We start from the raw sequence: 16277 nt of genomic DNA, 5'->3' as shown, positions 1-16277 counted from the left end.
CATGGTGGATAGAGTATCAGGCCTTGAGTCAGGAAGACCTCAATTCAAATCTGGTCTCAGATACTTACTAGTTATGTGACCCTGAGCAAATCACTAAACCCTTTTGGCCTTAGTTTCCTCATCTGTAAAATAAGCTGGAGAAGGAAATAAACCACTATGGAATCTTTGCCAAGAAAAGCCCAAATGGGGCCATGAAGAGTTGGACACGACTGAAACAACACAACAGCAAAACTGACTATTAAACATTTCCAACTGGATATTCCATAGGTATCCCAAACTCAACATGTGCAAACCAAACTCTGTACTGCTTCTGTACTGCCCTCCAAGTCTCCATTCTTCCTAATTTTCCTGTTTATGTTGAGGGTATCATCTACTAGCAGTCCCTCAAATATGTATCTTCCCTCTTCCTTATCCCTCAAATCTAATCAGTTGACAATTCTTGTTGATTCCACAGTACATCTTGCATTCCTCACCTCCTGTCCTAACACACAGCCACCAGTTAGTTTATTTCAAGCCTTCATCACCTCTCTTGGGGATTATCACTGTGGGATCCTAATTGGTCATTGCTTCAAGTCTGTTGCCTTTCCAATTAAATCTTCTAGCAAATGGCAAAGAACAGGTTTGACCATATCACCCCTATTATTCTAGAAGTTTCAGAGGCTACTTTTTACTTCTAGGTACAAAATATAAACTACTCTTTTTAAAACTTTTATTTATTTTTAATTTTTATTTTTCAGAATGATATTCTTTTGTTTTTGTTTTTTCGGGGCAATGGGGGTTAAGTGATTTGCCCAGGGTCACACAGCTAGTAAGTATCAAGTGTCTGAGGCCGGATTTGAACCCAGGTACTCCTGAATCCAGGGCCTGTGCTTTATCCACTGCGCCACCTAACCGCCCCCTTTTTTTAAACTTTTAAAACCATTCACCATCTACAGCCTACCTTTCCAGGTTTATTGTATATTCCTCTCCTTCAGACCCTCTATATTCCAGGTCAACTGGTTCTTGCTATGTCCCTCACACTGTATCTGATCTGATTTTATGTCTTTGCACAGGCTATCAAATACATCTCTTCTTTCTCTCTGACACATAGACTCTAGCTTTCTTCAAAGCTCAACTCAAGGACCAGCTCATATAGGAAACTTATCCTGATCTTCCTAGTTTCCAGTCCTCCCCCCAACCATAAAAGGACTTTGTATATATTTTGTTTTTAATTATCTAATTACATGTTGTTATTGTTTTTTACCCCCCAACAAACTACAAAATCCCTGAAGGGAAGGAATTTTTTTTTATTTTGATCTTTCTATTGTGATAAAATAATGGTATTTAGCAGATACTCAAAGACCCACCTGGAGATTAATCTAAACTGATTGAATCAAGTGAGAGTGATTGACTGCTGATTAGCCTACTTCAAAGTTAACTAGATTGTAATCACACCTGGCTAGCCCTTAATGGATTTGGAGGATGCCAACCAATCAGCTTGAAGCAGTGTGTAAGGACCGCCTCTGTTCCAGACCTATAAAAAGCTTCCACTATCAGTTTGCTAAGGAATTCCTGATTAAAGCAGGCTTGTGGAGGAGGACTTGAGGAAGAACCCAACCAGGCTGGAACTCTATTGGAGATAGGCCTTTTCTTAACTTTCTGAACTTCATGTTAATACCTGTATGTTTTAATAAATGTTTAATGCCCAAAAACTGGTGCTGAAGCTTCTAATTTAAGGCGATCACACAATATAGATTTTAAACATCACACTATCTAGCAAATGCCTAGAATATAGTGAGCACATCATCGTCAGCATCACCACCACCACCAGCATTATTATCATCTCCTCCTTCCTCCTTCCTCCTTATTCCTCTTCCTTCTTATTCCTCTTCCTTCTCCTTTTCTTCCCCATCCAGCTCTGCTTCTGACTTTCCAAACTTTGCTACATGACAGCTTCAACCTCACCTAAAACATCACTCTGCCATGCCAGGCCTCCTCTCTCACTGTTGAATTCTTCCTGAGACCTCCCTTTGTAAGGGATGCCCAGACCCAGGGAATTTCCATTTCCCTCTCTAGTCTGTATGTGAAATAACAGCCTTTGCTGTACTACCACTGTTGGAGTCTTACACTGGAATTTCCTTTAGCATGTGGTGCCTCTTTGTCCTAGAAAATCATTTCTCCCCTGTAGCTCTCTCATCCTCCAACAGCCTTCCACCATGACAGCTGCATTCTCCCATTGGGTGAGTTCAATCCAAAGCCTTTATTTTGGGGAGTGTCCCAGGGCAGACGATCTTCATTCTCCTGGTTCTCCTTCTGACTTTCCAGACTTCATTACCATGCCCCCTCACTGGTGATTACCCTTTCTATCTTCTCAGCTGCCTTTTGGGTTTTGTCTTCCCTAATTAAAATGTAAACGCCTTGAAGGAAAGGATTATCTTTTTTTTTTTGCATGTACTTGTATCTCCAATACTTAGCTCAGTACCTGACTCATTGTAAGGGCTTGATAATGTTTGTTGCCTTACCTAATAGTTATCATTTGAGGGTTTGCAAAATGTTTTATGTGTGTTGTCCTATTTGACCCCCAACAACTCTGTGAGCTAGGTGCTCTTATCCCCCTTTCACAGGTGAAATAACGAGGCAGACAAAACTTCAGTGACTTATTTAAGGTCACGTAGCTAATACGTTTCCGAGGCAGGATTTGAACTTGTCTTTATGACTCCAAGTCCAGCACTCTACCTCATATGCCACCTAGCTGCAGAAATTGTTGGATTAAATTGCTATCATCAATGAAGCTGCATTACTAAACAGAAGAACAAAACATAATTTAAGTCTAATCATTAAATGTTTACATTTCAGACACCAAAACCTTTGGAAAGATATGGTCAATGCCATGACTCATATGGGAAGGGAGGGCCCTCAGGAACACTATATCCTGTCTTAGCAATCTTCAAGATATAAATACCTTACTTATGACCCTCCTTCACATACAAACAGCTCCCACAATGAAGGAGTGTAGCAGAAGGCCCTTCCTTATGCCAAGATTCCTTAAGAGGGAGTGGGGAAGAGGAAATCATGTCCCTAGCATCCAGAGTTTCAAGTTAGAACTTGTCATATTTTCCCATAGAAATTTTATAAATGGTGGTTAGGTCCACAGGCTAGCCCACAAAAGTCTATTTAATATATTTGTAGCTGAAAGGCTACCAGAGTTTCAGAAACCTTCAAATACCTCAAGTCAGATCATCATCCATATCATGGACTAGATAAGCTTTTGTGGGTTAGCCTGGGAAGTCAGATTCCATTTAATTTTTTCTAACATTTTTATCTTTATATGACTTGAATTTCCCCAACAGATTATACAAAAGTTAATTATTTTTCTTTTGTAAAAATATGCATTCCATAACCATGCAAAGTTTTCTGTAGGTATTCAATTTTCAAGTGGACTAATTTACTTGAGCAATATTTTTAAAAGGCTCATTACCTTCCAGGTTAACATCATTGGCATCCATATCCTTAGTACGGTTGCCCTCATATCATTATTTTTGTGTAGGGAAAATACTTCTTGAATTCCCAAGAATTGGTTTCTAGAGTTTAGTTATGTTAAGAATAGAATTTATGTATAAATTAGGGAACTGCCTATATACAGGCTGCCTACTATGTTGAGTCAAGATTGATGCTATGGGGGCAGCTAGGTGGTGCAGTGGATAAAGCACAGGCCCTGGATTCAGGAGGACCTGAGTTCAAATCCAGCTTCAGACACTTGACACTTACTAGCTGTGTGACCCTGGGCAAGTCACTTAACCCCCATTGCCCCAGGAAAAAAAAAAAGATTGATGCTATGCAACCCATATAATGATTCAGCAGTGTGTGTATAAATATATATATATATATATATATATACATATTTACTACATTATCAAATGATATATATTATATTTAAATTTGCCTAGTCTTATGCACTTTTTAATGAGAGCATTAGGCCTAAAGTTAGAAAAAATTGAATCCAAGTCCCATTTCTGACACTAGTTATCTGACTATGAGAAAATCATAGCCTCTCTGAGTCTTTCCTCAGCCATAAAATGAGCATACTAATAAAATACTTAATGCATGAGGAGAATAAAATACTTTGTAAACTTTCAAGCATCATCTGAATGTGAGCTATTATTTATATAATTTGTATTGGTATAGTTTAATTCTATGTAACTGAAAATCCCTTTGAGGTGTAGATAAGAAAGAACTATGGGGTATTAAAAGTCTACTCGTGTATGTCTTAGAATTACTTGTGAAGTTTTTCTCCTGCTATTCTAGGGAAAACAGCCTGCTGATGTAGCCCAGTGCTGATCAGCAGGTCAAGAGTAACATCCCAGCTCATTTCTCTTCCAAGAAGAGAGGGGTGGGGGTGGGGGTGGGGGTGGGGGAGAATCTAGTTTTAATCAGAGAGAGGTTTGAAATCTTAGTGAGAAAGGTCATCCAATATTATCAGCTTCTGTTTAGAGCTAGACCTTTGATGCACAGAGCCCAGGAAAGTATGAAGTCAGATACCTGTGCCTGGATATGCCTACAAGTTAAGTAAAGAGGAATCCGTTTCATAGCTTGGAAGGAGAAAGAAAAATCTTTTGACCATCCTGGAAAGTCATTCAGGGTGACTGATGGAGGGAAGACACAAGGAAATTTGACCTTTTCCCACTCAACAGGTGGTAAAGGAAACCTCTTCTATTGATGCTTTTCAAGGTCAAGGCATGGGTGCCTAAGAATTAAAGTAGCCTTAAAAATAAGGTGTTTGGAAAGATATAACTTCCATAAAGGGGTATGCAGTACTTGATTGGTTTAGATGCATTAAATCCAAATCCAATTCTTCACTCCAAGTAGAAAAAAACAAAACCCCAAAGTTTACACCTTATGCTGTACCCTCCCTATCTTGTGGGTTATCATCTCAGCCTCCTCACCATAAACAAATTCCCAGTGGTCCAATCAGCCTGAATAGAATCAACATTTTCTTATCTCACTCCTGAGCTGTGTTAAAAAGGGGGTGAAAAATACTGGATTCAAAAACAAAATCTCTTTAGGTCTCTAGTGTTACAGGTCAGGGTTACTTTGCTTTGTGACTAAAAAAGTATTGCCTAATCATGGTAATCTAACATTACAGTGAGTCATAGAACTAATATTTTCGTAAGGACTGCTTTCCAAAGTCTCCGAAACCTTTCTAGCATGTAGCACAGTGCCTGGCATATAGTAGGCACTTAATGAGTGCTTGTTGACTTGATATTTAGGGGCCATCTCATTTCTCCCCCTTGTTCCTTGTCAACCGTATAGCAAGCAAACATTGTCTCTGTTCCCAGAATCACTGAATCCAAGTGTCAGAAGAGATTTAGGTCCAACCTCCTACCCTCAACAACATTCTAGGGAAGATGCTAAACCAATCTCAGCCAGAAGACTTTCTTTGAAAGGAACTCCTTTCCTAAGAAGTCAGGTTATTCCGCACATTGGAGAGCTCTGATTGCAGATTTCCGATCACATTTCAGCCCTTTACTCATCACCACATTTTTGCTTCATTTCATCTGTGAAGATTAGGGCCAAGTGTTTCTCTTCAATAATGAGTGTTTTCCAGTGATTTGTGAGTGAAACCAGAACCAAGCCTATTTTTCATCTGGAATGAGTAAGTCTGGTGATATGTACCTGTCAGCAGTCAGAAAGGAATGAATTTTGCCCTTTGAGTCATCAGTCTACTAATCATTCACTGTCTGAACCAGCCCCTATTGTAACTGACTCAGGTGAGATAAGGACACCAGGTGTATTTCAGAGCTATCTGGGCTCCTCTTGATGACTCATTGACTGAACATCCTCATCAGTAGGACTTTCCAGGCATATACATATACATATCTACACACACCTATACATATGCACATACATGTACATGTATATATGTGTATGTCTATAAATATGCATGCATATTTGTGTATATGTGTATGTGTTATAATGAACTATGCATCAAAGAGCTTAGTGAAAAGAGTACTACTTTGGTGTAAGACATGGATTCTAGTTAGGCCTCTTATTACTTGTGGGACTTTGGTGAACTTTAATGTCTATGAGCCCTGGTTTCCTTTATAAAAATTTGTAAAATGGGAACAATAATGCTTGCACTATATGCCTCAGTAGGTTGTTTTAGGAATCAAATGAGAAAATATTTGAGAAAATGCTTGGTAATTCCCAAACACTATGCATATGTCAGCTTTTATATCGGATGTTTCCAAGGATAGAAGGCAATGTCAACATTGATAACTGGGTCAGGTCTCTGACCTCATAAAGATAATCTGGGAATAGAGAGGAAGGAGAGAAAACTCTGGTCATTTATCAACCTATCAAAAGTGGGTTGAAGAGCCTCAGTGGGCCCAGCTATTCAAGTCCTTCTGGCCTTGTTTGCCTGAATAATCTTATAGGCACTACATTTTGTAGACAAAGTATACACACCAATCTGGATAATAGCATCAATGTCTTTAAAAAGGGCAGATGTCAACAAATCTTCAGGGGGTCTGGGAGAAAAAGGCCTGTAGAACAACCAGTTCAAGGCTTGGGTATCCAGTTACTAAAATGCTACTGCTACCTTGGGGGGGGAAAGAAAGAAGAAAGTGTTTTAATTATTCATGGCCAATGGACTTCAAAGGGAAATAGCAGCCTGGAGCAGTTAGTGGAGCTGGGGTTAGGCCTGAGTTTCTATAGAAGAAGCCCACCCCACACCCACCCCTAGAACTCCCAGTTCTCCAAACAAAGGGTGTGAAAAATCTGACCATATTCTAGAATCTAGACCCAATGCTGATTTTCCAGTAGAATAGAAGACATAAAATCTGTCACATGAGTTGTTGTTAAACTAATTCCTGGTCCTATTCGCAGCTTTCCTAGAAAGAACTGCAAACCCAGGGTAAGGAAAGACAGCCTTCAAGTGTTGCTTTTCTTTGTTAGATAGTTACTATTCCTGGCTCTAAAGTCAGAGAACCTAGGTTCAGATACAGAGGACCTATTTCTGACACTTCTTACCTCTGTGACCTTGGGCAAGTCACTTAGCCTCCAGAGGCCTCAAATGAAGAGGGTGGATTAGTTGGTCACTGGGATCCCCTCCAGCTAGAGATCTAGGATCCTATGTCTGTGGGGCAAACACTAAAATCAAGCCCTCTGAAGGTCTCCTTTCAGCTGGGTTTGGAATCCCAGATGAAGCATCAACTTTCATTCCCCTTTAAAGACAATTTCCCCTTTATTAGGGTGTAACCCAGACTTATCTGGTAAGGCCCACTTCTAACATGGAGCCAGATAGCCCTCCCACCTCATTGGGTCAGTTCATGGGTTGTATGGTGGGTGTGGCAGACAAGAGTTGGTGAAAAAAATACTGAAGGGGGCAGCTAGATGGCACAGTGGTTAAAGCCCTGGATTCAGGAGTACCCGAGGTCAAATCCGGCCTCAGACACTTGACACGTACTTAGCTGTGTGACCCTGGGCAAGTCACTTAACCCCTACTGCCCCACCAAAAGAAACCAAAACCAAAACCAAAACCAAAAAAAAAGAATACTGAAAAAATGGTAGAAAAAAAGACCAAAGTATTCAGTCCCTCCAGTTTTAAAGACAGCAGGCAGTCAAACAAAGGAGGCCACCCCACTCATGTGGTAGGGGACAAAGTGGGCTCCATGTTAGAACCAAGCATGCCCAGAGAAGTCTAAGTTACAAAGGAATGATAATTCTCTCTGAATTAAGGCTAGCCTGTTCTAGCAAAGCATACTTACTTGTACCCTGAGATGTGAAATAAAGAGTTTGCCTTTTTAAAATCATTTACCAGATAGATAGAGGATAGATGATAGATAGATAGATAGATAGATAGATAGATAGATAGATAGATAGATAGATAGATAGATAGATAGATAGATAGATAGATAGATAGATAATAGAGACAGAGAGATACATACATATATACATACTTAGGTACATAGGTAGATAGATAGATACGTGATAGATACATAGATAGATAAAAATAAAATTATCTAACCCAAGGAGTGCATAATCAAGATAGGCTGCCTTATACTAGCTCTGCTTAGTTTTTAGTTGTTTTATTTTTGTTTGTTTTTGCTATAATTGCTGCTATCCATTTTAATTCTTCCAATCAATTGGTATTATATGTTTGCTTAATGACTAAGCAATTGGAGTAAATTCTAAGAAGTCCAATAAATCAATCAATAAATGAATGAATAGAATAATATCTGTGAGTTTGTTTATTTGTTTGTTTTTTCCAAAGGGAAAGACTTATCATATCACTGTGTAAGTGACTGTTTGGGAGAGTGGAAAATAGTGGTGAATTCTCTACCATGTCTAGGCATTATATTTAGTCCCAGGTTCTGTATCTGTATTCTTTATTTCTTAAACCTTTCAAAAGTTCTCCTGTGGATGCCTTTATCTCAGCAATATCAATATTTGTGGGTAATATAATTACATAGTCTTATAAATGTTATTCACATGTTGGTAACTATAGATTTGTACCCAGGTTCCCCTGGTTAAGCAATTGCTTTTCTGCAGGGGGAAAAAATGAAGATGAATGTTGAACAAGAAACACGTTATTAATGGCAGTATATATTTCTGATTTCATTTAAGAGGTACTTCATTTTCAGTGACAATTTATTAAGAGAGAATTACATACACACATACACAAATACATATATTGCTTTGAAAAAAGAATTTCACATAATTGTGTGGATTCAGAGGTGCTAAAAAGGCCCAAGAAAAAAGTTAAAGTTGTCATTTTGTCCTCTTTCCTCAGCTCTCACAAGAAGGAACAATTCTCTTGACATGGAAAGAAATATCCCACAGTCATCTTCAGAACTTGTTCAGCACAATTAATCAAAAATATTTATCCTAAGAATGTCACTGCAAGAGAAAGAAATAGTTTTATTTCAACAGGAATTCATAGATTCATTATTTCTTTCAACATTTGTTAAGCACTAGACAGTTCTGGTGCTGGGGATACAAAATTTAAAAAGGAATCAGTACTAGTCCTCAAGGAACTTACATTCTACTGGGAGTGGGGAGAGGAGTGAGGCAGAAGCACCACATGCATTTACAAAAATAAAAATTCAATACAAAATACATAGAATAATACAATAAAACAAAAATAATATAACACACAAAATAATTTTTGAAGGGCATGTCAGTAGCCGGTGTTGGGGAATCAGACAGGCTTCTCATAGGAGATAGCACTTTTGACAGAAGCTAGAGATTTTAGAGGTGGAGGTGAGGAACGATGAGGGGTGGTCTGTGTAGGAAGGAATACACACACTATGAGATCATAGGAGTATTGGTAAATGAACAAACATTTGTTAACCCCAATATATACCAGGTACCATGTTAGATCCTGAAGATGCTAAGACAAAATGAAAAGCTGTCCCTGGCCTCAAGTGACTTACATTGTAAGAATGTTAAAATATGGCACCATTAAGTTATTGGTTCCTTCTTCTCTACTCCATAGGAAATCACTCTTCCCTTCTCCTTCTGTTATCCCCACCCTACCCATACATAGTGTTTATCAGTTTATTCCTAGAGTAACAGAGCAACTTCCTAACTAGATTTCCCTTCTCTCCTCTATTCAAAAAACTGTCTATTGGCTAAAGGATACGTTCAAACTTCTCAGTCCAGGCATAAGATGTTCCATTATCTATTCCTTAAACACTTATTATTTATATTAGTCACCTTTGTACTTAAGAAAGTACTGTTTTACTTTGTTCCTTAACTGTTTCAAACATGTTTTTCCTTCTCCAACCTGAATGCAGACTCTTGGAGGGGGGCCACTACTTCTTGCATTTGGCTTTATTTCTATTTCAGCATCCAGGATAGTGTTACACAGACTCATAGAACGTTTGAGCTAGAGGTAACTTACCATTCAAGTTTAACCTCTTCATTTGGCAGGTGAGTCAAATGAAGCCCAGAGAAATTAAATGGCTTGCCAAATTCATATGACTCATTAATGACCAGTATTTGAACTTAGGTTTCTTGATGCCAAACAAGCCCATCCATCCATCCATTATTACCACAATTCCTCCCCATAGTAAGTATTCCATAAGTACTTGAATGAATGAAATAAATAATGAATGAATTAAATCAACCTAGAAGGTAGCTAGTATCAAAACAGCTCTTGAAACAACCTAAGAAGTGTGACTACAGGATTAAGTCTACTTATGTAGAATTTTATGGCTAAGGACTCCACTTCAGAAGCCAAATTTTTCAAGGTACACTGATTTTCTCACTATCAATGAAATGTAGGAATGGTAAGGAGAAATTGGTAAGATTTTAGCTCTTCAGTTTTCCTTCCAAAATACAGGCTGCAGAAGGTAATCAAATAGAATGAAGCTGAATCCCTTTGGTCAAAGAGTCATTTCACCTTTTCAGGGACTTCTCCAAGTTAAAGGAACAGTGAAGGAAAAAAAGAAAAAGAACACACACACACACACACATACACACACACACACACAGAGGGAGGGAGAGAGAGAGGAAGAGGGAGAGGGAGAGGGAGAGGGAGAGGGAGAGGGAGAGGGAGAGAGAGAGAGAAAGAGAGAGAGAGCTTAAAAGATAAGCTAGTCAAAAATGAACGTGATTTGAGAAAACTGTGGTAATTAGAGTGCCCAAAGTTGGCTTCTTCTCCTAGCTGAAACCCTATTAATGATACTCTAAAAGAGGAGCCAAGTTTTGACTATATGCTCTCCTGCTTCCCCTGTGCTACTAAAATCACAAAATTTTAGAATTATAGAGCTGAAAGAGACTTATGAGATCATTTTTCTAACCTTTTATTTACCATTTGAGGAAATTGGGCTCAATGAATATATTTTAATGTTTTTACTGTTATGGGCCCAAACCCCCTACCCTATTTTCCCCATGTCATTACTAAATTTATTATCTGTTCCAATTCTCCACTCTGAGTGATCCATTGTGCCAAGTGCAGAAGTGTGACCTGGACAGTCTCACTTTCCTAATCTGTAAAATGAAAATAATATCTCTGTTGTTGTTGTTCATCCTTCATTCTTGAAGAGGAGGAAGGGCAACACAAGCCTTGACCAGCAAGTGAATTGGGTTTAAATGAGACAGAGCTGTGCAAAGTCATCAGCCTCACTCTCTCCTCCTGAGTCATCATAGTCCTATGCAAGAAAAAAAGTAAAGAACACTGGTGATGACCCAGCATGCAATGGATGACCTTGGCCTTTTTTAAGGGCTTTCCCAGGGCTCCTTTGTCTTAGTCAATGCCCATTCAATGACTAAGGGCTAATAGAAACAAAGCATGTCCTAGTTTACCATCACAAAAGTATCAATGGGGAGGGGAAAATCTTCAGAGTTTCTGGCCAAAACAGAAAACAATTGCTATTTACTCTTACTGTAAGCCACCAAATCCCAAACAATGAGCAACAAAGGTTTGGGGTGGGGCCTATTGTTGACTATTCAATGAATTGGCTTTAAAGGCATAGTCAAATAGCACCATTTGAATCACAATGGTCTTTTTTAAAGCCTATTTTTTCAAAGCTATACTTTAAGAAATCACATATGAGAACTGCTAACAATATCTCTAGTAGTTAGCTCATAGGTTGTTGTGGGGAGTAAATGAGACACTATACATAACTCTGAAAACCTTAAAACAATATACAAATATCAGTTTAGTCAAGGTGTTATGGTTCTTCTTGCACATTCATTGTCAGAGTTAAGTTTAACACAGAGATCTCTTCAATATCAGGTCAATGATCTGTCATACCACATTCCTGCTCTTCAACAGGGCAATATTCCACTTGAGGTGAAATAACATTTTTTAGTTGTATAGATCCCTTTAGATTATAAATCCCTCTATACATATTATCTCCTTAGAATCTCAAACCAATTTTATAAGTACAAGTATTACAATTTCCATTTTATAGATTACAAAACTGACACCCTGAGAGGCTAACATAAATGTTGTTTGTCCTTCATTTTTAAAGAGGATGATATCTTGACTTGCTCATGAATTGGATTTAAGTGAGACAGACTTTGTTAGCCTCACTCTCTCTCTTTCAGAGTCATTAAAGTCCAGTGGTAAAAGAAAAGTCGGGACAACTGACAATGGCCTGGGATTCCGTGGATGACCTTGGCCTTTTTAAATCAAGGTCATTTCCCAAGCCTCAGTTTGAATGAAGCAATGCCTATTCAATGACTAAGGGCTAAGCAAGAATTGAGACCAAATATGGCCTAATTTACCATCCCAAAATTATTAATCTGGGAGGGGAAGATCCTCAAAGTTTCTTGCCAGAACAGAAAATAATTGCTATTTACACTCATTCCAAGGCATCAAAATCTAAACAATGAGCCATAGAGGCTTGGGCTGGGGGCTATTATTGGCTATTCAATGATAACTCATATAACACTTGAAGGTTTACTAAGTGTTTCTTCCCTTATGACCAGCCTGCAAAGAACACAGCACAAGTAGAGTCATCCCCTTTTTGCTGATAAGGAAACAGGCTTCAGAAAGATCAAATCATTTACCCAAGGTTCACTGCTATAAATGTTAGAAGTAGTGCCCCAAGCCAAATGCCTGAACTCCAAAAACCTAGTGCTCTTTCTATTGTACCCTGCTTCCTGAGGTGAGCTGCTCAAGAACACACAGCTGGTTGGAAATAGAGCTGGTAATAGTCTTTGGACTTGATAGATTCTAATGGAGTCCATCACTTGAGTCGCTTAAGGGGCTATAGCAAAAACCTTTGTAGTTCTTCATAGTGAAAGAATACAGAGGCAGAAGTTGGAATTTCTGTAGCATCTTTTTTTTCCTTCTACCTTCCCCTCAAAAAGTAGGCCCTGTTCTCTTGCATAGATTAAGGAATAACTCAAGTCCGTGGCTCATTTGTCAAAAGGTTGATGTTCTTAATTGGAGGACTAGCCTGCACCCAAACATGTGAGGCAAGAGATGCAAAGTCTAGATAAGACACCAACCCCTACCTTCATCAAGGTTATGATCAAGTAGTGGGAAAAGACCCTAACACAAATAAAACAATTTTTAGAAAAATGTTCACAGCATCACAAATCACAAAGCTTGAAGAGATCTCAGATGTCATTTGCCTCGGTCATTTTTACATATTAGGAAACCAATGTGGCAGCTAGGTGGGTATAGTGAATAAAACACCAGCCCTAGATTCAGGAGGATCTGAGTTCAAATAAGGTTTCAGACACTTGACACTGATAAGCAGTGTGACCCTGGGCAAGTCACTTAACCCTCATTGCCCTGTCCCCCCCCCCAAAAAAAAAGGGAAACCAATGAGTTTAAGTGACTTGCCCAGAGTCACATTAATAAGTAACTGGATTTGAACCCAGATTCTTAGACTGTAGATCAGCAGTATGCTTGGTAAATGTTTAACAACTAGCTCTCCAAAAAAAATGTATGCAAGTTATTGATATTTTCTTCATCACTTTCTTAACTCTAGGAGGTCAACAAAACAACAAATCAATGTTTGATTTGTAACATTTGCCTTTTTCCAAAGTGTAATTTCTGGGGTAGCTAGGTGGCGCAGTGGATAGAGCACCAGCCCTGGAGTCAGGAGTACCTGAGTTCAAATCCGGCCTCAGACACTTAATACTTACTAGCTGTGTGACCCTGGGCAAGTCACTTAACCCCAATTGCCTCACTAAAAAAAAAAAAAAAAAAAAAAAGTGTAATTTCTCACACTGAAAATTCAACCTTGAGCTTATACAAACTGGTTCTGACACAATCCAATGTTTTTTTTTTACACTAAACCACATATTCCTCTCCTCTTTCCCCCTCCCATCCTTTCATTTCCTGCTACAAATGTGTAGTATTAATTTGTAAAGCACATCTATTTGTGTAGTAAACACATTGACATATGGGTGGAAGATTAGGTAGGTATTAAGTTGACCCTGCAGCAGAACTCACTTTCAAAGCCAGTGGTTAAAGAAACAAACAAAATTGTTTGTTTTGTTTTTCTCTCTACCTCAAGCTTAGACTACTAGACTCCCCTTCATTTAAAAAAAAATACATTAGATGTTTCCACAGGGAGCTGGCAAGTTGTTTGTTTGTTTGTTTGTTTCTGGTGTTGTGTGATACTTAGCTTACATAGCAACAATACTTAGATTATAAGTAAAGTTATATTTTTAATCTCTAAGCCAAAAATGTCTGGTAAGTTTCAAGTTCCCCTGAATCTTCTGATTTGTACCAAGGTTTCAAAACCACAATGCCATTTACAGTTGAAATGACATATTCTTCCATTCAATACTTCTGCATTTAATATCAAATTCTTAGTTACATCCTGGAGAGGAGAAAAAAAAATATTTTTCCTTCATTGGTTGAACAGATCCATCTTCTTTCCTCTATACCCTTCACCTCTCAGCCAGCCAAAGGAACAGGTTCCTGACACTAGGTAAAAAAGCTTACTTTAACTAATGATGCAGATGTGAAATTAGTCATCAGAATGCCCATGAAGAGCTACATAGGAAACTCCATGAAGATGGCCTTCAGTGATACATGGGGTAAAGGAAATGAAAAAAGGAACTTACAGTTTCAACTAATCAGAGCAGAACTGAAAGCCTGCAAATAAAAATTACAGATCCTTAATCACAACTTTCCCTCCACACAAGGCTTATGAAAGCACGCAATTCCCCAAAGAAGCAGCCTTTGCAAACAGTACTTGAGTCATCTGGGTTTCCAATTCTTGATCTGGAGCTTAGGCAATGACTGCAAAGTCAAGGATATCATAAAAACTATTGCTTCTCCTGTGAAGATTGAAGATATTTCCCCAGAAATGGCATTGGGGTTCTCTATGCGACACTACAGTCTCATGTGTTGTCATCTGATTTTGTTAATCAGACTAGTTCTGGTCTATTTTAGAAGGGTTTGGTTTTTTTTTTGGTGGGGGAGGGGGAACAACAACCAGAAACTTGTAATATCTGGTTTTTTCAAAGTTCTATGCCAAATATTTAGAGTTTTTAAATTTAGGGTTTTTTAATGTACCTTGGATTACTTTTTGCGGAGAGAGGGGAGGAGAAAACACATCAATTGCTTTTTATTTATTTTTCATTTAATTTTTTAGAAAATTTATAACATTTATTATCTTTCTCTCCCACTCCCCCCAATAAAAATAAAACCCTTGTAAGAAATAATCAAGCAAAACAAATTCCCACATTAACCATGTTCTAAAGTGTATGCCTTATTGTACATATTCTATCCATTATCTCTCTGTCAGGAACTGGGAATTTCAGTCAGGTGGAATTATGTTTAGACATAATTTTTCAACACAACCATGTAGTTGTTCATTCTTCATTCTTGAAGAGGACCAATGACATCAGCAGGGTGATGTCTTGACTTGCAAGTAAAAAGGGAGATAACAATAACAACAAACACGTCACATCTATATAATACCTTAAGGTTTACAAAAGAGCTTGCCATACTTTATCACATGTGAGGGTTACAACAACTCGTCTCTGTTTCATGAATGAGAAAACTGAGGATCAGTGAGGTTCAAAATCACACTGCTGGTATCTCAGGCTGATCTTCCTGGCCTGGCCAAGGTCAGTAAACTCTTCACTGTACCACCCTCCCTTCTGCCACTAATGGTCAAGTCTACAAGAGCGGAGCAAGTGATTAAACCAGGTTGGAGCCTGAATTATCTGCTCTTGCTACATACATCAGCATTTCTACCTCCAATGTCTTGCTGAATCAGCAGAGCTATAAAGCATCTATGATTTGTTAGGAGAGGACCTACAGGAAAGCAACTTTGGTAATTCCTTGAAGAGCCTAACCCTTCAGGTTGTAAAGTATTAAAAGGTCAAATGTCTATGTCAGCCAGTATTTAGGAGGAAAAGGAATGGATTATCATTACCATATAGCCTTCAATATTCTCTTTAATCCCCCAAATCAAGAGTAGGACCCTCCCCAAGAATTACAATGTAAAATTTTTAAAGGTTTTGTTGATGCTTTTTTACCCTCTTGGCACTAATTTACGGATATAGTAAGTTCTGCTATGATGCTTATTTTGAAAATTCAAATCTGTTCCAACAAGACTGATATATTAGGGAACAATTTGATCATTTACTAAAATTTTGGGTTTGCCTCTGTGCAACTTTTGTGCTCAAGAAACAGCAAGAGTACAGAAAACTTTTGACTCTTCACAGAAACCGCCAAGGTGCCCACTTTCCAATGCCTACTCCCACAAGCAAACTTCAGGTCTTTTTCAAGGTAAAGTGACATATTTTTTGTATATTTTCTGGTGCAGGAGTTGCTATGGCTGGAGGAGGATTGGTTTTCTTCCGCACAC

This window comes from Dromiciops gliroides, chromosome 5, assembly GCF_019393635.1.
Source record: "Dromiciops gliroides isolate mDroGli1 chromosome 5, mDroGli1.pri, whole genome shotgun sequence".
In the NCBI taxonomy this organism is placed as follows: domain Eukaryota; kingdom Metazoa; phylum Chordata; class Mammalia; order Microbiotheria; family Microbiotheriidae; genus Dromiciops; species Dromiciops gliroides.
Note: the sequence above shows the minus strand (reverse complement) of the source record.